This window comes from Eumetopias jubatus, unplaced genomic scaffold (assembly GCF_037043125.1).
Source record: "Eumetopias jubatus isolate StellerSeaLion01/CBP00866 unplaced genomic scaffold, mEumJub1_p1.0 scaffold_9, whole genome shotgun sequence".
Lineage (NCBI taxonomy): Eukaryota > Metazoa > Chordata > Mammalia > Carnivora > Otariidae > Eumetopias > Eumetopias jubatus.
In genome coordinates this window covers 114,947,879-114,964,339 of record NW_028274815.1, presented here as the reverse complement: position 1 = coordinate 114,964,339, position 16,461 = coordinate 114,947,879, and the positions used below count along the sequence as shown (strand labels likewise).

Genomic DNA, 16,461 nt, shown 5'->3' with positions numbered 1-16,461 from the left:
CTCCAGAAATGTGATCCATGTGCAGGCTTGCTCTGCATTCACCAGGCCACTTCCTCTAGCCACGGCCAGATACAGGAGCACCCGCAGTGGGCTGTTCTCTTCTGGAGGGAGGCACTGCCCTGGGATGGCGGCAGATGTGCAGTGTCCTGAAAAGCACTAACCACCAAGGTGTGGAAGCAAGTGGGCTGCATAGCACCTTGGTCCCATCAGCTACAAGAGGACGAGATCAGCCCCCACCAAGAAGGGAGACAAATCTGCCCATCACTTTACAAAGAAAAGGATGGTCTGCTAATGAAATGAGGAATTCTGCACTTCTCTGGTCCACCAAGAAACTGAAAAATCAACCCGAGTTCACAATTTAAAAAAAAAAAAAAAAAACACGGGGCACCTGGGTGGCTCAGTTGTTAAGCGTCTGCCTTCAGTTCAAGTCATGGTCCCAGGGTCCTGTGATCAATTCCTGCATTGGGCTCCCTGTTTGGCAGGAAGCCTGCTTCTCCCTCTCCCACTCCCCCTGCTTGTGTTTCTGTTCTGTCTCTCTCTGCAAATAAATAAAATCTAAAAAAACAAAAACAAAAACAAACACCTCACTAACACAAGAATGATTCTGGCCAGAGCTAAGGCCCTGTACCTACCAAGGGCTGGATGATGGGGCGGGGGGGGGGGGGGTAGTTGTCATGGTATAGGACCCAGGACCCAGGAGGCGTTAATTTCTGATGCAATTGGAAAAGGTGTCTTGAGCCTGAAGGCTGGACAGCTGGCATGAGAGCTGGTCTGAGAAAAAAGGAATCCTTTTTTTTTTTTTTAAGATTTTATTTATTCATTTATCAGAGAAAGAGCACAAGCAGGGGGAGAAATAGGCAGAGGGAGAAGCAGGCTCCCCGCTGAGCAGGGAGCCTGATGTGGGACTTGATCCCCGGACCCTGGGATCATGACCTGAGCAGAAAGCAAACGCTTAACCAACTGAGCTGCCCAGGCATCCCAGACAAAAGGAATCCTAAGGTAAGTTTTCCTGAAAGGGGAGAACTTGCCCACACCCCACATTGGAGGCAGGTCCCCAGGGCTGCAATAATGAGGGGTGACAGGCACCATTTGGTTGCAGGCCCCACGTGGCTGGAGGAAGGAAAGGAAGGGAAGCAGCCTCCCCCACCCCCCACCTCCCTTGCTCCTCCCTTTCACCCCCTACAGCTCCCTCCCCTTCTAGCCTTTGAAGGGGGGTGGCTATGACTATGGCTTTAAGGAGCAGGATGCAGCCAGCCCCAACTCCTTTGTCTGGGCCCTCTCCACCCCAACAGGGATAGGTAAAGGACCTCACTTAGCTCTGCAATTACGCCTCCAAGGTAGGCCTCAAGATTTTGGGGGGGGGGGTGGTGGTAAAAATGGCCCCAACCCATAAAAGAAAACCCTGGCTCCTTTCAAAAGGGAACAAAGGCGTTCCTTCCTGCCAACTCCCAAATTGAAGACAATGATTTGGAAAAGCTTTCATAGCTGAGAGGAATAGAGTACCTAGGAGGAAGGCAGGATAGGCGGGGCCAGCAGAGGTCCCTCCCTTCAACTCCTGTTCTCATTAATGGTTACCCTAAAAATAGGGGCTATTGCTTAACTAATACAGATGTCATCATTCATCACATGCTATACCAAGCACTACCCCATCAAGCGCTTACCAAACCCAGTGTGGTAGGGGCTATTTCCACCCATCAGACACCTAAGGAATATGGAGGGTTAGAGGTTAAATCGTGCATAAAACTGATTTCATTCTTACACAACCTGGAATTAGTAAGACTGTTGCTATTTCACAGATGTAATAACTATAACCACAGAGGGGAACGGACTTGGTGGGACAGATTTAAATAGATGCAAAGACCTACGCATGTCCTTAAAGAGGGCAGCCAGCTTGCCTCACAAGAATGCTAACAGTGGCAGACTTTCTTTGAATGGTTACTGTATACCAGCCCTATCATCATTTCCACCCTGGAAAAATCATGGCAACCTTAGAACCCACTGCGGGGTGAGGGGTGGCCTCAAAAAGCCACAGCAGGTGTTGGAGAGGGCAGGGCTAGCTCTAGGCCCTCCACGTGAGGGCCCCAGAAGGGATATCCCTCCCCCGCAAAACTACCACCAGTCCAAACCCACAGCACCCACAAATCAGGAGGCGGTTCAAAACTCATACCGTACTTAACTGTCTTTACTTCATGCACCCTCTCACTTTGGGGGGTCCGGGGAGAGACGAGGAAGCACAAGGGCTCAGTCTCTCAGGCCAGGGGTATGATAAGGGGGAAAGGCAAGGTGGAGGTCGAAACACAGGCCTGGGGCTGGGCCCAGACGGCTGCCCTTCTTTGCCACAGGTGAGTGAATCCAGCAGGAAAGCCTGAGCCCAAGAACGGCTCCCTGCTACTAACTTTCTAAGTTCACCCCACAGTCTCTCTTGGCTTCCACTTTTTCTCCTGCGAAGAGGGACTCATCACCTACCCTCCAACAATCAGAAGAGGAGGGATGCTGTTCTTCTGGGAGGTGGCGCTACAGCTTTTGAGACCTCAGTTTGTGGAGTGTGGGAAGTGGGACCAGCTTCATCCCGGAAGAGGGGAAAAATGGAAAGTGGGCCCCCAGGGAAGGCAATGTGACCGGGGCAGGGCGGCGCCACCCCGACCCGGCTCCTCCCCCGCCAGGTGTGGACAGGGACACGGCAGCCCCTCCCGAGGGCGTCACGGCAGCCCCGCGGTGCCTCGCCGGGGTGGCTCATCTAGGCAGGACCCCGAAAGACCGCCCCTCTGGCGCACACCCTGGCCCACCTGCTCGCCCGCACATCAGTTACCTTCTATCCCGGGGGGGGGGGGAACGGACCCTTCGCCTGAAACCCACAGGTCCAAGTCATGAGGGACGGACGCCCACCTTCCTGGCTGAATTCCTTCCCCCGCCTCTAAGGAGGCTCGCTCTGAAGCCGAGGGCAGGTAAGGACACCCCCTCCCAATGACCGAACCTTCTTCCTCCACGCCTCTCCGGAGGGACACGTCCTCCCCTCGACTCTAGACCCCAAGAAGGCCAACTCGTCTCCCTCCCTGGGGACGAACTTCTCTCCCTCGGGGTCTTGGGAATACAGCATGAGTATTCCACTCGTATCCCTTCAAGTCGCATGTCCTCCCCCCCTTTTTCCTTCTTGCCACAGGTGGTCCACCCCTCGTCCCCTACCATGCCGGGTCTGCAGCCGGATGGGAGCCGCCTACCCCGGACGTCCCAGTAAAAGGGTCCCTCCTGGCAGTCCCGGGACCCCTCCGCTGTCCCCTCCCCCACCAGGCCCGGACCCCCGGACTGACGAGCCTCCCCGGGGCCACGGGGCGCTCACCTGCCGAGAACCTGGCTCGGGCGCCGCTCTGCGGGCGAGCCGCGGGTCGGGACAGGCTGGCGGGAGGCCGGCGGGCGGCCGCGCAGGGCGCTCGGCTCGCGAATCTCCGGCGCCGATCGCCGAACTACGTTTACTTGGGCCACTTAACCCCCGCGCTGCCGGCCTGGCGCGGCGGCCGCCCGCTCGCCGGCCTGCCAGTGGGCCGGTTGCGTCCGTCGGGGGGCGCTCGGAGCGTCCACGCGGGCTGCGGCCGCGGGGCTGGGGGGCGGCTGCTGCGCCGAGGCAGCTCAGGCCGGACCGGGCGGTGAGAGTGGGTGGGGAGGGGGCGGTGCCGAGGCCCCTTGTAACCCCGGCCTGGCGCTCGCCCCGCCCCCGCCCGGGGGCGCCCCCGCCGCAGCCACTCAGAGCCGGCCCCGGGCGCGAGGGGTGGGGGGGGGGAATGGGGGGTGGGGACGAGGGAAATTTGAAATCACTTCGGAGCCTCCCCTCCGCCCCTCCTCCACAGGCGCCGCCTCCTGTCCCCCCTCCGCCTGTTAAATCACCCATCGGGCTAACAGACCTTGATGGGGCCCTAGCCGACATCACCCCCCCACACACACACATACACACACTGGGACTCAGCCGGGGGACCCCTTTCCCCGCCCCCCACCCTGAGCAGGATGCGCGGCCCAGAGAGGGACGTGCCCCCACGGGAGTCACACAGCAGCGGAGTCTCCCCTCTACCCCCACCTCCAGCCGCAATGCCACCTGGGCGCTGCCGTGCCCCAGCCAGTCAGTCACCCCCTCTGGACTCTCGGACCGGTCCTTCCTCCCACCCTGCTGGGCCTTTGTCAGCCATCTTGAGGGGAAGGGAGAGGAGAGGAGAGCAGACAGGGAAGGCGGCCGGGTTCTTTGCCGCCTGGGTTCTCAGGTCCAGCCGGCCTCACAAGCAGAAGCAGCCCCACTCTTAGGTCTCAAGCGCCTCTGCCCTTAAAGGGTGTTGAACTATTGGAAAACAGTACTTCCTAATATTTATCGTACCTGGTATTTATATTCATATATTTGTTTATCTGTTTATTGTGTGTCTCTCCACACATTAGACTGCGAGGGCAGGGTCTCCGTGTATCTTAGCGCACAGGAGATGCCTAATAAATATGTGTTGAATGAAGGAATGAAAGAAAAATGAATGATGACAGGATGGCCTATGAGGCCCTATAGGAGCTGGCTCCTGCCTGCCTTTCCAGGCATCTCCTATCCTCCCTGCTGCCCCACTGCACTCAACCTTCTCACCTCTTGGCTGTTCCTCAAACATATCAAGCATGTTGCTGGACATTTCTTGTCCAGAGGACTCTGCATGGCCAGTCTCTCACCTTTCTGTTCTCTCCCAAAAGGTCATCTTCCAGAGATGCTTTTCCTGACCACCCCACCGAACAGCATCCCCACTCCTTCCCTCCTATCTGATGTCATTCCCTTTGTAGTTCGCAAAGCTATTTCAAAATTTTTTAGGATTTTATTTATTTGAGAGTGTTTTTTAGGATTTTATTTATTTATTTGAGAGTGAGCATATGAGGGGGCAGAGGGAGAGGCAGGGGGAGGGGCAGAGGAAGAGGGAGAAGGAGACTCCCTGCTGAGCAGGGAGCCAGATATGGGGCTCCATCCCAGGACCCCTAGAGATCATGACCTGAGCCACCCAAGCACCCTATGCAGAGCTATTTCAAATTGTTTTGGATATTTCCTTATTTACATCTTTATTTTTCTTGTTTTTTTCTTGTTACAGACACACATTTATAAACCATACTCCATGAGGGCAGAAACTGCATCTGTCTGTCTAGTTCCAAGCTGTATTTCCAGTGCCCTCCAGTGCCCACAGGAGTTCAATACAAGTTTGTTGAATGAATGAATGAATGAAAGAACACAGGTTTCCTGCCTCCGGGGCTCCAGCTCTCTGAGTAAAAGCACAGCTTTCTCCCTTCATCTCCTACCAGGTATTTGCAAATAACTAAATGGCAAATTCCCTGGCAGCTGCAAACATTTCCAAACCTATTGGATCTTGTCCTACCTAGGAACCTGGATGGAGGTTAAGGAAATGTGAAAGTGAGATGGGGAGCCTCCTGTGAATGAGCAGGGGGAACTTCTTGGCCACTGGCACAAACATCCAAAATTGGGTTCCAGTCCATGTAGGAAGAAGGGGATCCCCCCAGAGGGCCTGTGGCTTGTCCCCACCATCTGAGGTATGCCTTTAAGGGAAAGAAATATATAAGCTGGTGGGTTTGTGGGGAGCACTGCTGGGGCTATTTTCTGATCCGTAAGCCAAGACCTGCCACGTGGCAAAAGATGTACCACTGAGAACACCTAGGAGGCCTAGTTTAGATGCCAAAGGGTTGGGTTTCTGGGGACAAGGCAGACATTTCTGGGAAGAGCAGACCACCTAATTTCAGGAAGCAAAAAGGAGAGGGTCTCAATAAGCAAGTGTTCTGAGTCCTATCATTTGGAAAGGAGGGTGAATGCCAGGAGAACAGGTGGAAGAAAAATGGCACGATGTCTCCCTAGGGCACAGAACTTTATAGTTTGCGAAGTTCATTCGTTATATTCACCACCTCATTTGAGCCTCAGAGCCGCTCCAGGAGGAGTCAGGGCAAGGAGAATCGGGGCACCTTTTCAGATGAGGGGACTGAGGCCCAGAGAAGAGAGGGACTTGTGCAAAGTGAGTCAGCCAGACAGCCTGACCTTGACTGAGCACCTGGTATGTAGCAGGCAGCTGGCTAGGAATTCAGATAGGAAAGCCCATAGCTTACCTGTTGGGTAGGGAGTGTCAGAAAATGAACATAAATAAGCAAATAAGAGACTATCCGGTGTGGATCAACCTGGGAAGAAGATAAAATGGAGACAGGATTGATGCAGCCAGGGCAAGACCGAGGTCAGGATTCAGCTTGTGGATGGCATGTGGTAGGGACAGCCAGGACACCAGTGTAGCCAGAGTAGAGGGAGTGAGGAGGGGAGAAATAGTAGGGGGCCAGGTCTTGTGGGACCAATAAGCCATGGCAGGGATTTTGAATGTCACCATTTAAGCTGTGACCTGACTCAGATGTTTAAATCAGATCCAAGTGGGGAGGAGGAGGGGGAGGAGACCTGATCTGGAAAACTGAGGTTCATAGCCTGGATCATGGTAGGAGCAGAGGAGGTGGAGAAAAGTGACTGAATTTGGGATAGATTGTGGAGACTGGGCCAAGTGGTGCTGATGGCCCCAGGGGGTAAAGGGAGGGATGGCATCAAGGATGGCCCCTAGAATTTTAGCCTAAGCATCTGGGTGAAGGGTAGTGCATTTACCTAAATGAAGAAGGTTTACATAACGTGGATTTGGAGGGGAGCTCAGCAGGTCTGCCATGGCCACATGAATATGGATTCACACTGTGACCTGGGCTAGTACCCAGGTCCCCCGACTCTGTCCAGGGCTCCTTTCACTGTCTAGGTGGTAGGGCATGCCATATATATCTCCCACACCACACCCCCTCCTCCAGAACTCATTCTCAGAGGGGCGACCCCATGTCCTACAAAGGGGATTTTCTTTTTTTTTTTTTTAAAGATTTTATTTATTTATTTGAGAGAGAGAGAATGAGAGATACAGAGCACGAGAGGGAAATGGGTCAGAGGGAGAAGCAGACTCCCTGCCGAGCAGGGAGCCCGATGTGGGACTCTATCCCGGGACTCCAGGATCATGACTTGAGCCGAAGGCAGTTGCTTAATCAACTGAGCCACCCAGGCGCCCCAAAGGGGATTTTCATCAGACATGGTGGTTTGAATTCTGCCTCCAAGGTTGCGTGAATCTGATAAATCACCTGGTCTCTTTGAGCCTCAGTTTCCTCAGCCAAAGAGAGAGAATACGTCATTGTCACTGGGACCAATGAATGAAATGAAATGAAATGAAATGAAATGAAATGAAAACATTGGTGCTGGATTACCCAGTTGGGCAGACAAGGCTCCATCCCCCAAAGAAAAATTTTTATGAAAGATTTTGCCTTTTTTCCCCCCATACTCCCCAAGATTTTGCTTTTTGATGTTTAAAAAAAACATATAGGGGCACCTGGGTGGCTCAGTCCTTAAGCCTCTGCCTTCAGCTCAGGTCATGATCCCAGGGTCCTGGGATGGAGCCCCGCATCGGGCTCCCTGCTCAGCGGGGAAGCCTGCCTCTCCCTCTCCCACTCCCCCTGCTTGTAGTCCCTCTCTTGCTGTCTCTCTGTCAAATAAATTTTAAAAAATCTTTTATTTATTTTAACAGGGGCACCTGTCTGGCTCAGTCAGTGAAGCGTGGACTCCTGATCTCCACGTTGTGAGTTCGAGCCCCGCTTTGGGTATAGAGATTATTTAAAAATAAAAGCCATAATAATAATGATAAAATAAAATATTTAAAAATAAACAATAAGTACAAAATTATCATAACAGATCACAATCATTATACTCTTCATGATGGTAATCAATGTTTATTAAGAAGACAACAAAAATTCTGTGATTAAAGGTCATTTGTTTCGTCATCTAAAAAAAAACATAGATAAGGGAATGTCCTTGCTCTTAGGAAATAAACACTATAAAGTATTTAGAGGTAAAGGGACACACTGGCACCAATTTGCCCTTAAATGGTTCAGAAACAATAATATGCATATGTATGGGAGAGGGAGAATGTAAAGCAAATGGAGGAAAATGTAAACAAAAGGAAAATCTGGTTAAAAAGACATTCATTCATGAGTTCCTACTACTAGTCCTACAACTCTTCTATAAATGAGGGATTATATCAAATAAAAAGATGCCCACTGAAAATTAACGTTAAAAAAATAAACCACAGAGGGGTGCCTGGGGGGCTCAGTCGGTAGAGCACGCACCTCTTAATTTCAGGGTCGTGAGTTCGAGCCCCGCATTGGGCATGAATATGGAGCCTACTTAAAATAAAATTTTAGGGGCACTGGGTGGCTCAGTTGGTTAAGTGTCCGACTTTTGATTTTAGCTCAGGTCTTCATCTCAGGGTCCTGAGTTCAAGCCCTGCGTTGAGCTCCGTTAATTAGTTAATTAATTAAAATATTTAAAAAACAGGGGCACCTGGGTGGCTCGGTTGGTTAAGTGACTGCCTTCGGCTCAGGTCATGATCCTGAGTCCCAGGATCGAGTCCCACATCAGGCTCCCTGCTCAGCAGGGAGTCTGCTTCTCCCTCTGACCCTCCCCCCCTCATGCTCTCTCTATCTCATTCTCTCTCTCAAATAAATAAATAAAATCTTTAAAAAAATATTTAAAAAACAAGGGCCGTCTGGCTCAGTCAGTAGAGCATGTGACTCTTGATGTCGGAGTTGTAAATTCGAGTCCCATATTGGATGTAGAGATTACTTAAAAATAAAACCTTGAAAAAAAATTTTTTAAACAAAAACCCCACACATATGGGGTACCAGCCTGGCTGAGTCAGAAGAGCATGCGACTCTTGATTTCGGGGTCATGAGTTCAAGCTCCATGTAGGGTGTAGAGATGACTTAAATTAATTTTTTTATTTTTTAATTTTTTTTAAGATTTTATTTATTTATTCATGAGAGACAGAGAGAGACAGAGAGAGAAGCAGAGGGAGAAGCAGGCTTCCCGCTGAGCAGAGAGCCCGATGCGGGACTCAATCCCAGGAACCTGGGATCATGACCGGAGCCGAAGGCAGACACTTAACCATCTGAGCCACCCAGGTGCCCTAAATTAATTTTTTTTAAAAAAGCACACGTAAATATATATATCCTTCATGCCTTTGTGCTAATCAACACGTTGATGGACTTACACGCATGTCATGGTTAAATATTATATTTGTGTTGAATTCTACCACCATTTTTTCAGCTCTCACAGCAGCTACAGGCTTTAATAACATGCAAAGTGCTAAGCACTGTGCTTGTTGCATAATAGGTACCTCAGATGCAGTAGGTATTTTTATGAGCAGGTGACTTCATCTCTCTGTCTCAATTTCATCATCCATAAAATGGAGGTAATAAGAATCCTTACTTTGTAGAATTGTTGTGAGAATCATATGAGTTAATACATATAGGGCTTTTTGAACCATAACAACCATAAAGGTGCTTGTTAAATTAAAAAAAAATACATTGTTATTGGGGTGCCTGGCCTGGCTCAGTTGGAAGAACCTGCGACTCTTGATCTCAGGGTCGTGACTTTTGATCTTGGGGTCCTGAGTTCGAGCCCCACGTTGGGCATAGTGATTACTTAAATAAAAACTTTTTAAAAAATACATTGTTATTAATAATGAATTCATGCTCCCCTGCTTCCCTGGCTGTCTCAGCCCTTAGCAGGTGCGGAGAGGCACACTCCCGCTGCCCCCTCAGCATCACAGAACCCTGTCCCTTCGGCTCCCTGCTACTTAAGGCAAGCACAGTTCACCTCTGAATCTGCAACCAACATCTAGTGTGATGAGCCCCATTTTACAGTCAAGGAAACTGAGGCTGTGCAAGGTAAGGCAGTTTGCCTGAAAGCCATAACTGGTTGGTGGTAGAGCTGCAACTAGACTCCCAGTCCGAGCCCCACTCTGCACGGACCCCCACCCCACCCCCATTCTGTGTGTGCTATGCTAAGGAGTTTGCGCCTCAGTCAACTCCCAGTCTGATTGGAATAATAATAATAGTAATGCCTACTTCCGGGAGTGACTGCAGGGATCCGCAGAGCCCGTGTATGTGAAAGAACCCTATTGTAAAGTACTTGGTCTTAATTGCAGTGTCATCGGAGGCCACGTTCATGTGCAAAGTGGGTTCCTCACCTTTCGTTTTCAACAGAAACACTCAGATCTCTCTACCCCAGTCCACCCACAGAAAGAATTCTTTTATGCCCCCTTTTTATTCTTTTATGCCTTTTTTAAACCTAAAAATGGGCCATTGAAAGATCTTCTTTAAATATACCTACCTGGACAAGTACACAGTCTGGCCAGGTATTATTTGTTATTATTAAGTATGTTAGTAGCAGCCATCAAGAGATGTGCCAGACACTTGGCTCAGTGTTTTACACGTATTATGCACTGATTCTTGGGGCAGCTTCATGAAGTAGAAAGGAGTGTTATCTCCATTTTACACAGGGGGAAACTGAGGCCCACAGAGGCAGAGTAATTATTCGAAGTCATACTGCCAGGAAGTGTGCCGAGAGCTGGGATTAAATTCTAAGCTGTGGTCTTAACCACCTTGCTACCCTATAAAAGGTTTAGCATGGTTCCTAGGAGGTGGTACTGATCAACCCGGGGATGGCTCCTACTTTTCCCTAAGAGCCCTTTGCTGGCTGCACAGCCCCACTGACTTTCCTTTGCCTGGGGATATGAGTCTGCCCCCTACCCTCTGAGCCAGGGAAACTCTATCCTGAGGCTTTGCTCCTGGCACCTTCTATCTACTCCTCCTTTCTCTCCTTCAAAATAGGGAAATGCCCTGGGGTGGGCATGGAAGTTAGGATAGGAAGTGCGCTGCCCTTTTCTTTGTCCTGCACCTCTCTCCATCCCCTACAGAAGCAGTTCTTTCCTTGCTGCTGTCACTGAAGAGGTTGCCTTGGTGGAGGAGGGTGTGGATATTTATTTAATTTATGGAACTACCTGCCAGGTGCTATGGTAAGGACTGGGGATGAAGCAGACCACAAAAACGGACTCAGTCCTGGGGCTGCCTTCCTGGAGCTTACAACTGAGTAGGGAAACAGACACGAATTAATTAAATTGATCTCATGAACAATTATGAGATTACAATTGTGTTAAATGCTAAGAAGACAAGGACAGGGTAAGAGGAAATGGGGCTGAGAAATCTCTGAGAAAGAGCTCTGAGGGAATGCAGGCTACAGGGTGGAGGGAAATGTGTTCTAGGCAGTGGGAATAGCACTTGCTAAGGTCCTGGAACACAGGGAACTGAAGGGAGGCCCGTGTGGCTGGAGCATGCAGTGGGAGAGAAAGAATCTGGTGAAGAAGGCAGGGGCCAGATCATGAAAGCTTTTTTTTTTTTTTAAAGATTTTTATTTATTTATTTGAGAGAGAGAATGAGATAGAGAGAGAGAGCATGAGAGGGGGGAGGGTCCAAGGGAGAAGCAGACACCCTGCTGAGCAGGGAGCCCAATGTGGGACTCGATCCCAGGACTCCACGATCATGACCTGAGCCAAAGGCAGTCGCTTAACCAACTGAGCCACCCAGGCGCCCCCAGATCATGAAACCTTAAGAAATGAAGTCATTGGAGGCTTTTCAGCAGACAGGTTAGTAATGTGATCAGATGTAAATAAAGCATTTTGCATAGTGTCTCCCACAATGGTAGCTGGTAGAAGGCAAAAAAGCCCTCCGTTCATTTGGAATAGTCTCTGTGTCTGTAGATAACATTTTATCCCAATTTCTCCAGACATCAAGTGAATGAATGCTCAAGTTATTTATTATCATTATTCATAGTGATAATAGTACTCCTAATTTGCTTTCCCTGAATTGCCTAAGGAGATAATTTTTTTTAAAGATTTATTTATTTATTTGAGAGAGTACATGCATGGGCACGGGGAGGGGCAGGGGAGAGGGAGAAGCAGACTCCCTGCTGAGCAGGGAGCCGGACACAGGGCTAGATCTCAGGATCCTGAGATCATCACCTGAGCTGAAATTAAGAGTCAGAGGCTTAACCAACTGAGCCACCCAGGCGCCCTGGAGATCATTTTTAAAAGGTGTAAGACATGGTTAAGAAAACACAGTCCTGGATGCCTGGGTGGCTCAGTCGTTAAGCGTCTGCCTTCTGCTCAGGTCCTGATCCCAGGGTCCTGAGATCAAGCCCTCCATGGGGCTCCCTGCTCCTCAGGAAGCCTGCTTCTCCCTCTCCCACTCCCCTTGCTTGTGTTCCCTCTCTCACTGTGTCTCTCTGGGTCAAACAAATAAATAAAATCTTAAAAAAAAAACACACAGCCCAGGGGCGCCTGGGTAGCTCAGTCAGAAGAACACAGGACTCTTGATCTCCAGTTTTGACTTTGAGTTCCATTGGGTGTAGAGATTACATAAACAAACTTTAAAAAAAAAAAAAAAGGACACAGCACTACTGTCTCCTGCCCTCACGGTGGCCCTTGTGAGAAGAGCCTCCACTGCAAAATAGTCTGATCTGTCTTTGGCTTTTGACTTGGGTCCCAGGTCTAAACTATTGATTGCTTTCCTCATCCTGAGCCTTAAACAGACAGCATGCCTTACTCTTGAATGTCCCTCCATATATATTTAAGTTTTTTATTTATTTAAGTAATCTCTAAACCTGAGATCAAGAGTCACACGCTCTTCTGACTGTGAGCCAGCCAGGTGCCCCTCCTCCATATTTTGTGGTGATCCTGCAATGAGGTATTCATCCATACTTGATAGGTTTCTACTTTTTGGAAGTTCTTTGAATAAGTCTTGCTTCAGCCACTTGCTATCTGGTAGAACAGCCTTGCCTGTCCAGATGTGGTCTGGTGAGTGTCCAAAGGGATGACGCATGCCCTCATGTTTGTCCTCATGCACACTGGCACGAACTTGAGTCTAGAGATCTCCCTGAAGAAACATCACCCGGGATGGTGGTAGTGATGGCGACAGCAACAAGCAACTAGGCCGTGTTTACCTTCTATTTTTTTTATTCTTTATTTTTTTCCGTGTTTACCTCTTAAATGTCTAGGCCCCAGCACCCATTCTGGTCCCATCCTTGGGGCCTCCAGGAAACCTCTTGCCCACCTCCCAAGTTTTAGGGTGCCCACCCAAATTCTTGTCTGCTACACCCAGGCAGATGCCTAAAGGATCTTAGATGATAGAGGCATAGTCCCCCTACTCCAATACCACCCTCTGCTTGAAACCTCCACACAGGTCACTCTCAGTGCCAAACCCAAAGCCCTGGAGGTAGGGTTGAGGCCACGTTATGTTCATGTGTGTAACATTTAGTCCTTTGCTTGGTCGACCCACTTAAACAAAATGTACATGTCAACATGTATGATTCTGCCATTCTTTGTAACTGCTTCACAGAATCCCACGGTATGAACGGGCTGCAATTTATTGCACAGTTGATCCTGTTAGTGGACATTCATTGGTTTATAGGTTTTTCCCATTACAATCCTGGTTACCAAGAACATTCCTCTACATTCCTCCTCATATGTATATACATTTCTGGTTTTTACAGTTACCATTCAGTTGTCCAAGATGACTATATAACAATTTATTTATTACTTGTATAATTTTCCAACATTTAATTATGGAAAATATTCTAAGATTCAGCCAAGTTGAAAGAATTTATGGGGAACCCCCTTAGACCTCCTACCCAGATTTTGCCATTGACATTTTATACATCTCTCCGTCCATCCATCCATCCATCCATCCATCCATCCATCCATCCATCTTATCTTTTGAAGCATTTCAAAGGAAATTGCAGACATCAGTACACTTCCCTCTGAACATTGCAACATGCATTTCATTAACTAGAGTTTAATATTTGTTTATACTTTTTTTGTCTTCAAGGTAAAATTTACATAAAAGACACAAACAAATCTTAAGTGTACATTTACTGAACATTCATACACACATACTCACACTGTGTGTGCTCCTCGTGTACCCAAACCCCTATCAAGATATAGAACATCGGGGCGCCTGGGTGGCTCAGTCGTTAAGCGTCTGCCTTAGGCTCAGGTCATGATCCCAGGGTCCTGGGATCGAGCCCCTCATCGGGGTCCCTGCTTGGCCAGAAGCCTGCTTCTCCCTCTCCCGCTCCCCCTGCTTGTGTTGCCTCTCTCGCTATGTCTCTCTCTGTCAAATAAATAAATAAAATCTTAAAAAAAAAAAAAAGATATAGAACATCATCATCACCCTGGAAAGTTCTATTGTCCCTTCCAGGCAATCTCTGTCCCAACTACTACAAAGATAATTAGTGTTATAATTTTTTCCACCACTGACTGCCTGTTCTAGATCTTTATATTTTTTAATGGGGGGGATGGGGGGCCCACTCCCCACATACACATTTTTTCTGCCTTCTTTTAATTTAATGGGAGGAAAACAAAAATCTCACCTCCTTTCCAGTGCCTAAAGGAATGTATCTCTTTCTGACCAGATAAGTTCTATTCCTCCTTTGAGTTCCAATAAGCAATTAACTTCTCATTCCCTGGGACACATGTATTTAGGCTCTGAGCTACCTGAGTGCAGGGACCACATTTATCCCCACAGTAAGTGCTCAATAAACGTTTCTTCCCTTGAAACCCTGGCTTATTATCTATCTTTCTCTCACTTTCAGACAAACCATAAAGTACCGGCGGACCTTCCTGTATTTTTGGAAGCTTAGGTTTGACTGCTCAGGGAGGTAGGATGGTAAAGGGAACGTCAGCAGCCTGATCTCATTCTTCCATCAACCCACTGAATGACACTGTACAAATATTTTCCCCAGTCTGGGCACTGGCTACCCACACTGTCAAACGGGGAAGATGGTACAGTGTGGAATGGGGCCAAAAACTTTGGTGTCATTTTTCACTCCCTTCTCTCGCGCAGGATCTGTCAGCACATCTGAAAGTTTTTCCTTCAACTCTGATCCCAAATCTGACCCTCACCACCCTTCTGTTGCCAGTGCCTTGTACAAGCTACCATCCTTACTCCACTAGAATCTTGCGTCAACCCCACTTACTGGGCTCCCCGCTTCCAACCTTGCCCACTCCTGTCTCCTCTTCCAGAGCAGACTGGTCTTTGTTCAAAGATCTCCCATGATTCTCCATCTCACTCAGGGCAAAAGCCAAAGTCTTTCCAATGGCCCACAAGGGCCCCTATGACCTTGACCCAATCCCACCTTCTACTGTCTTCAGTTCTCACCAGTGACCTCTGCTTTTCCTTGAACACACCACGCACACTCTGACCTCAGGGCCTCTGCAGTTTCCCCTCTACCTGGAATTCTCCCCCTCAGACGTTTCCATGGCTCATTTCTTCACTTCCTTCAGATCTTTCCTCAGATAACACTTTATTAAAGATGTGTTCCCTCGCCTGCCTATTAAAGAGCAAGCCCCCACCCTCCTCTCCCAGCACTCCCCATCCTCACCATCATCCAGTGTGCTATGAATTTACTTACTTGTTCCCACCTGCCTACCTGACTAGAATGTAAGTTACACGAGGGACAGATCATCTATCTGTTTTGACTGCAGTTATATTTTGTTCACGGTGCACCTACATTAGGGCCTAGCTCCTAATAGGTGCTCAGTAAATATTTGTTGGTGAGTCAGGGAACATGGGCTTGGGACTTAGCTCTAGCGATGATCTCTTCTATCTAAGGCTTGGATTCTTCCCTTAAAAAAAGCTCCCAAGGGCGCCTGGGTGGCTCAGATGGTTAAGCGTCTGCCTTCGGCTCAGGTCATGATCCCAGGGTCCTGGGATCGAGTCCCGCATCGGGCTCCTTGTTAAGCAGGGAGTCTGCTTCTCCCTCTCCCTCTGCCTTTCCCCCTGCTTCTTCTCTCTCTGTCTCTCCCGCAAATGAATAAATAAAAATCTTTAAAAAAAAAAAAAAGCTCCCAATCTTTTCCTCATTGTATTGTTGTGAAAAGTTAAATGGTACAGGAAATACATGTTACAGAAAGTGGCCTGGCTGACAGTAGAGAAGCCCTGTGGCTTAGGGCACGGCTTCTGACACCTGAGTGACCTGCCATGAGGTTCCCTGGCCCTTCTAGTACCTGCTTCAGAAGTTTCCTTAAGGTTATACAAAAGCCCCATGGAAAGTGCTTCACACAGTATCTGATATAGTAATAATAACTGTTGTTGAGGGACTGGAAAAGAAGGATTTTACTTCCTGGATTTGCTCTGGATCTGGACTCTGCCTCCTCTTTTGTTTTGGGATAAACAGACCTGTCCAGACCTGTCCTTATCTCCTCTGGGCAGGCCCTCTCCCACCAAGCTTCAGGAAGTCCTTATACATAGCTTGTAGATAACCCTGCCGGCAGGCTGGCCTTTGGAAAGTGATTACTGAGTCATGCTGACCTAGGGAGTAGTGAGAGAAGGTAGGGTGATGAGCCCAAGACCCCCAGGCTTCCCCTTGATTGTTATGTTGATGCCCATGTCCAGGGCCAGTCAGAGATGGACGACTTAGTCTGCTTAACTTCCATTCACCTTTCAGGTCTACCCACAGCTGGCTTACCCCCACCAGACGCTCCCCCCCCGCCGCCACCG

The 16,461-nt window shown here is 49.0% G+C and overlaps 1 protein-coding gene across 3 annotated transcripts in view; it reads right to left on the bottom strand.

Moving 5' to 3' along the window:
* DNMT3B (DNA methyltransferase 3 beta) overlaps positions 1 to 3,418 on the bottom strand; it is a 40,636-nt gene extending 37,218 nt beyond the window's left edge. For all 3 annotated transcript variants that reach the window (XM_028118838.2, XM_028118836.2, XM_028118837.2), the window contains exon 1: positions 3,338 to 3,418. The gene's annotated coding sequence lies outside the window, so the exon portion shown is untranslated. The remainder of the gene's footprint in view (positions 1 to 3,337) is intronic.
* Between the last annotated feature and the right edge of the window lie 13,043 nt (positions 3,419 to 16,461).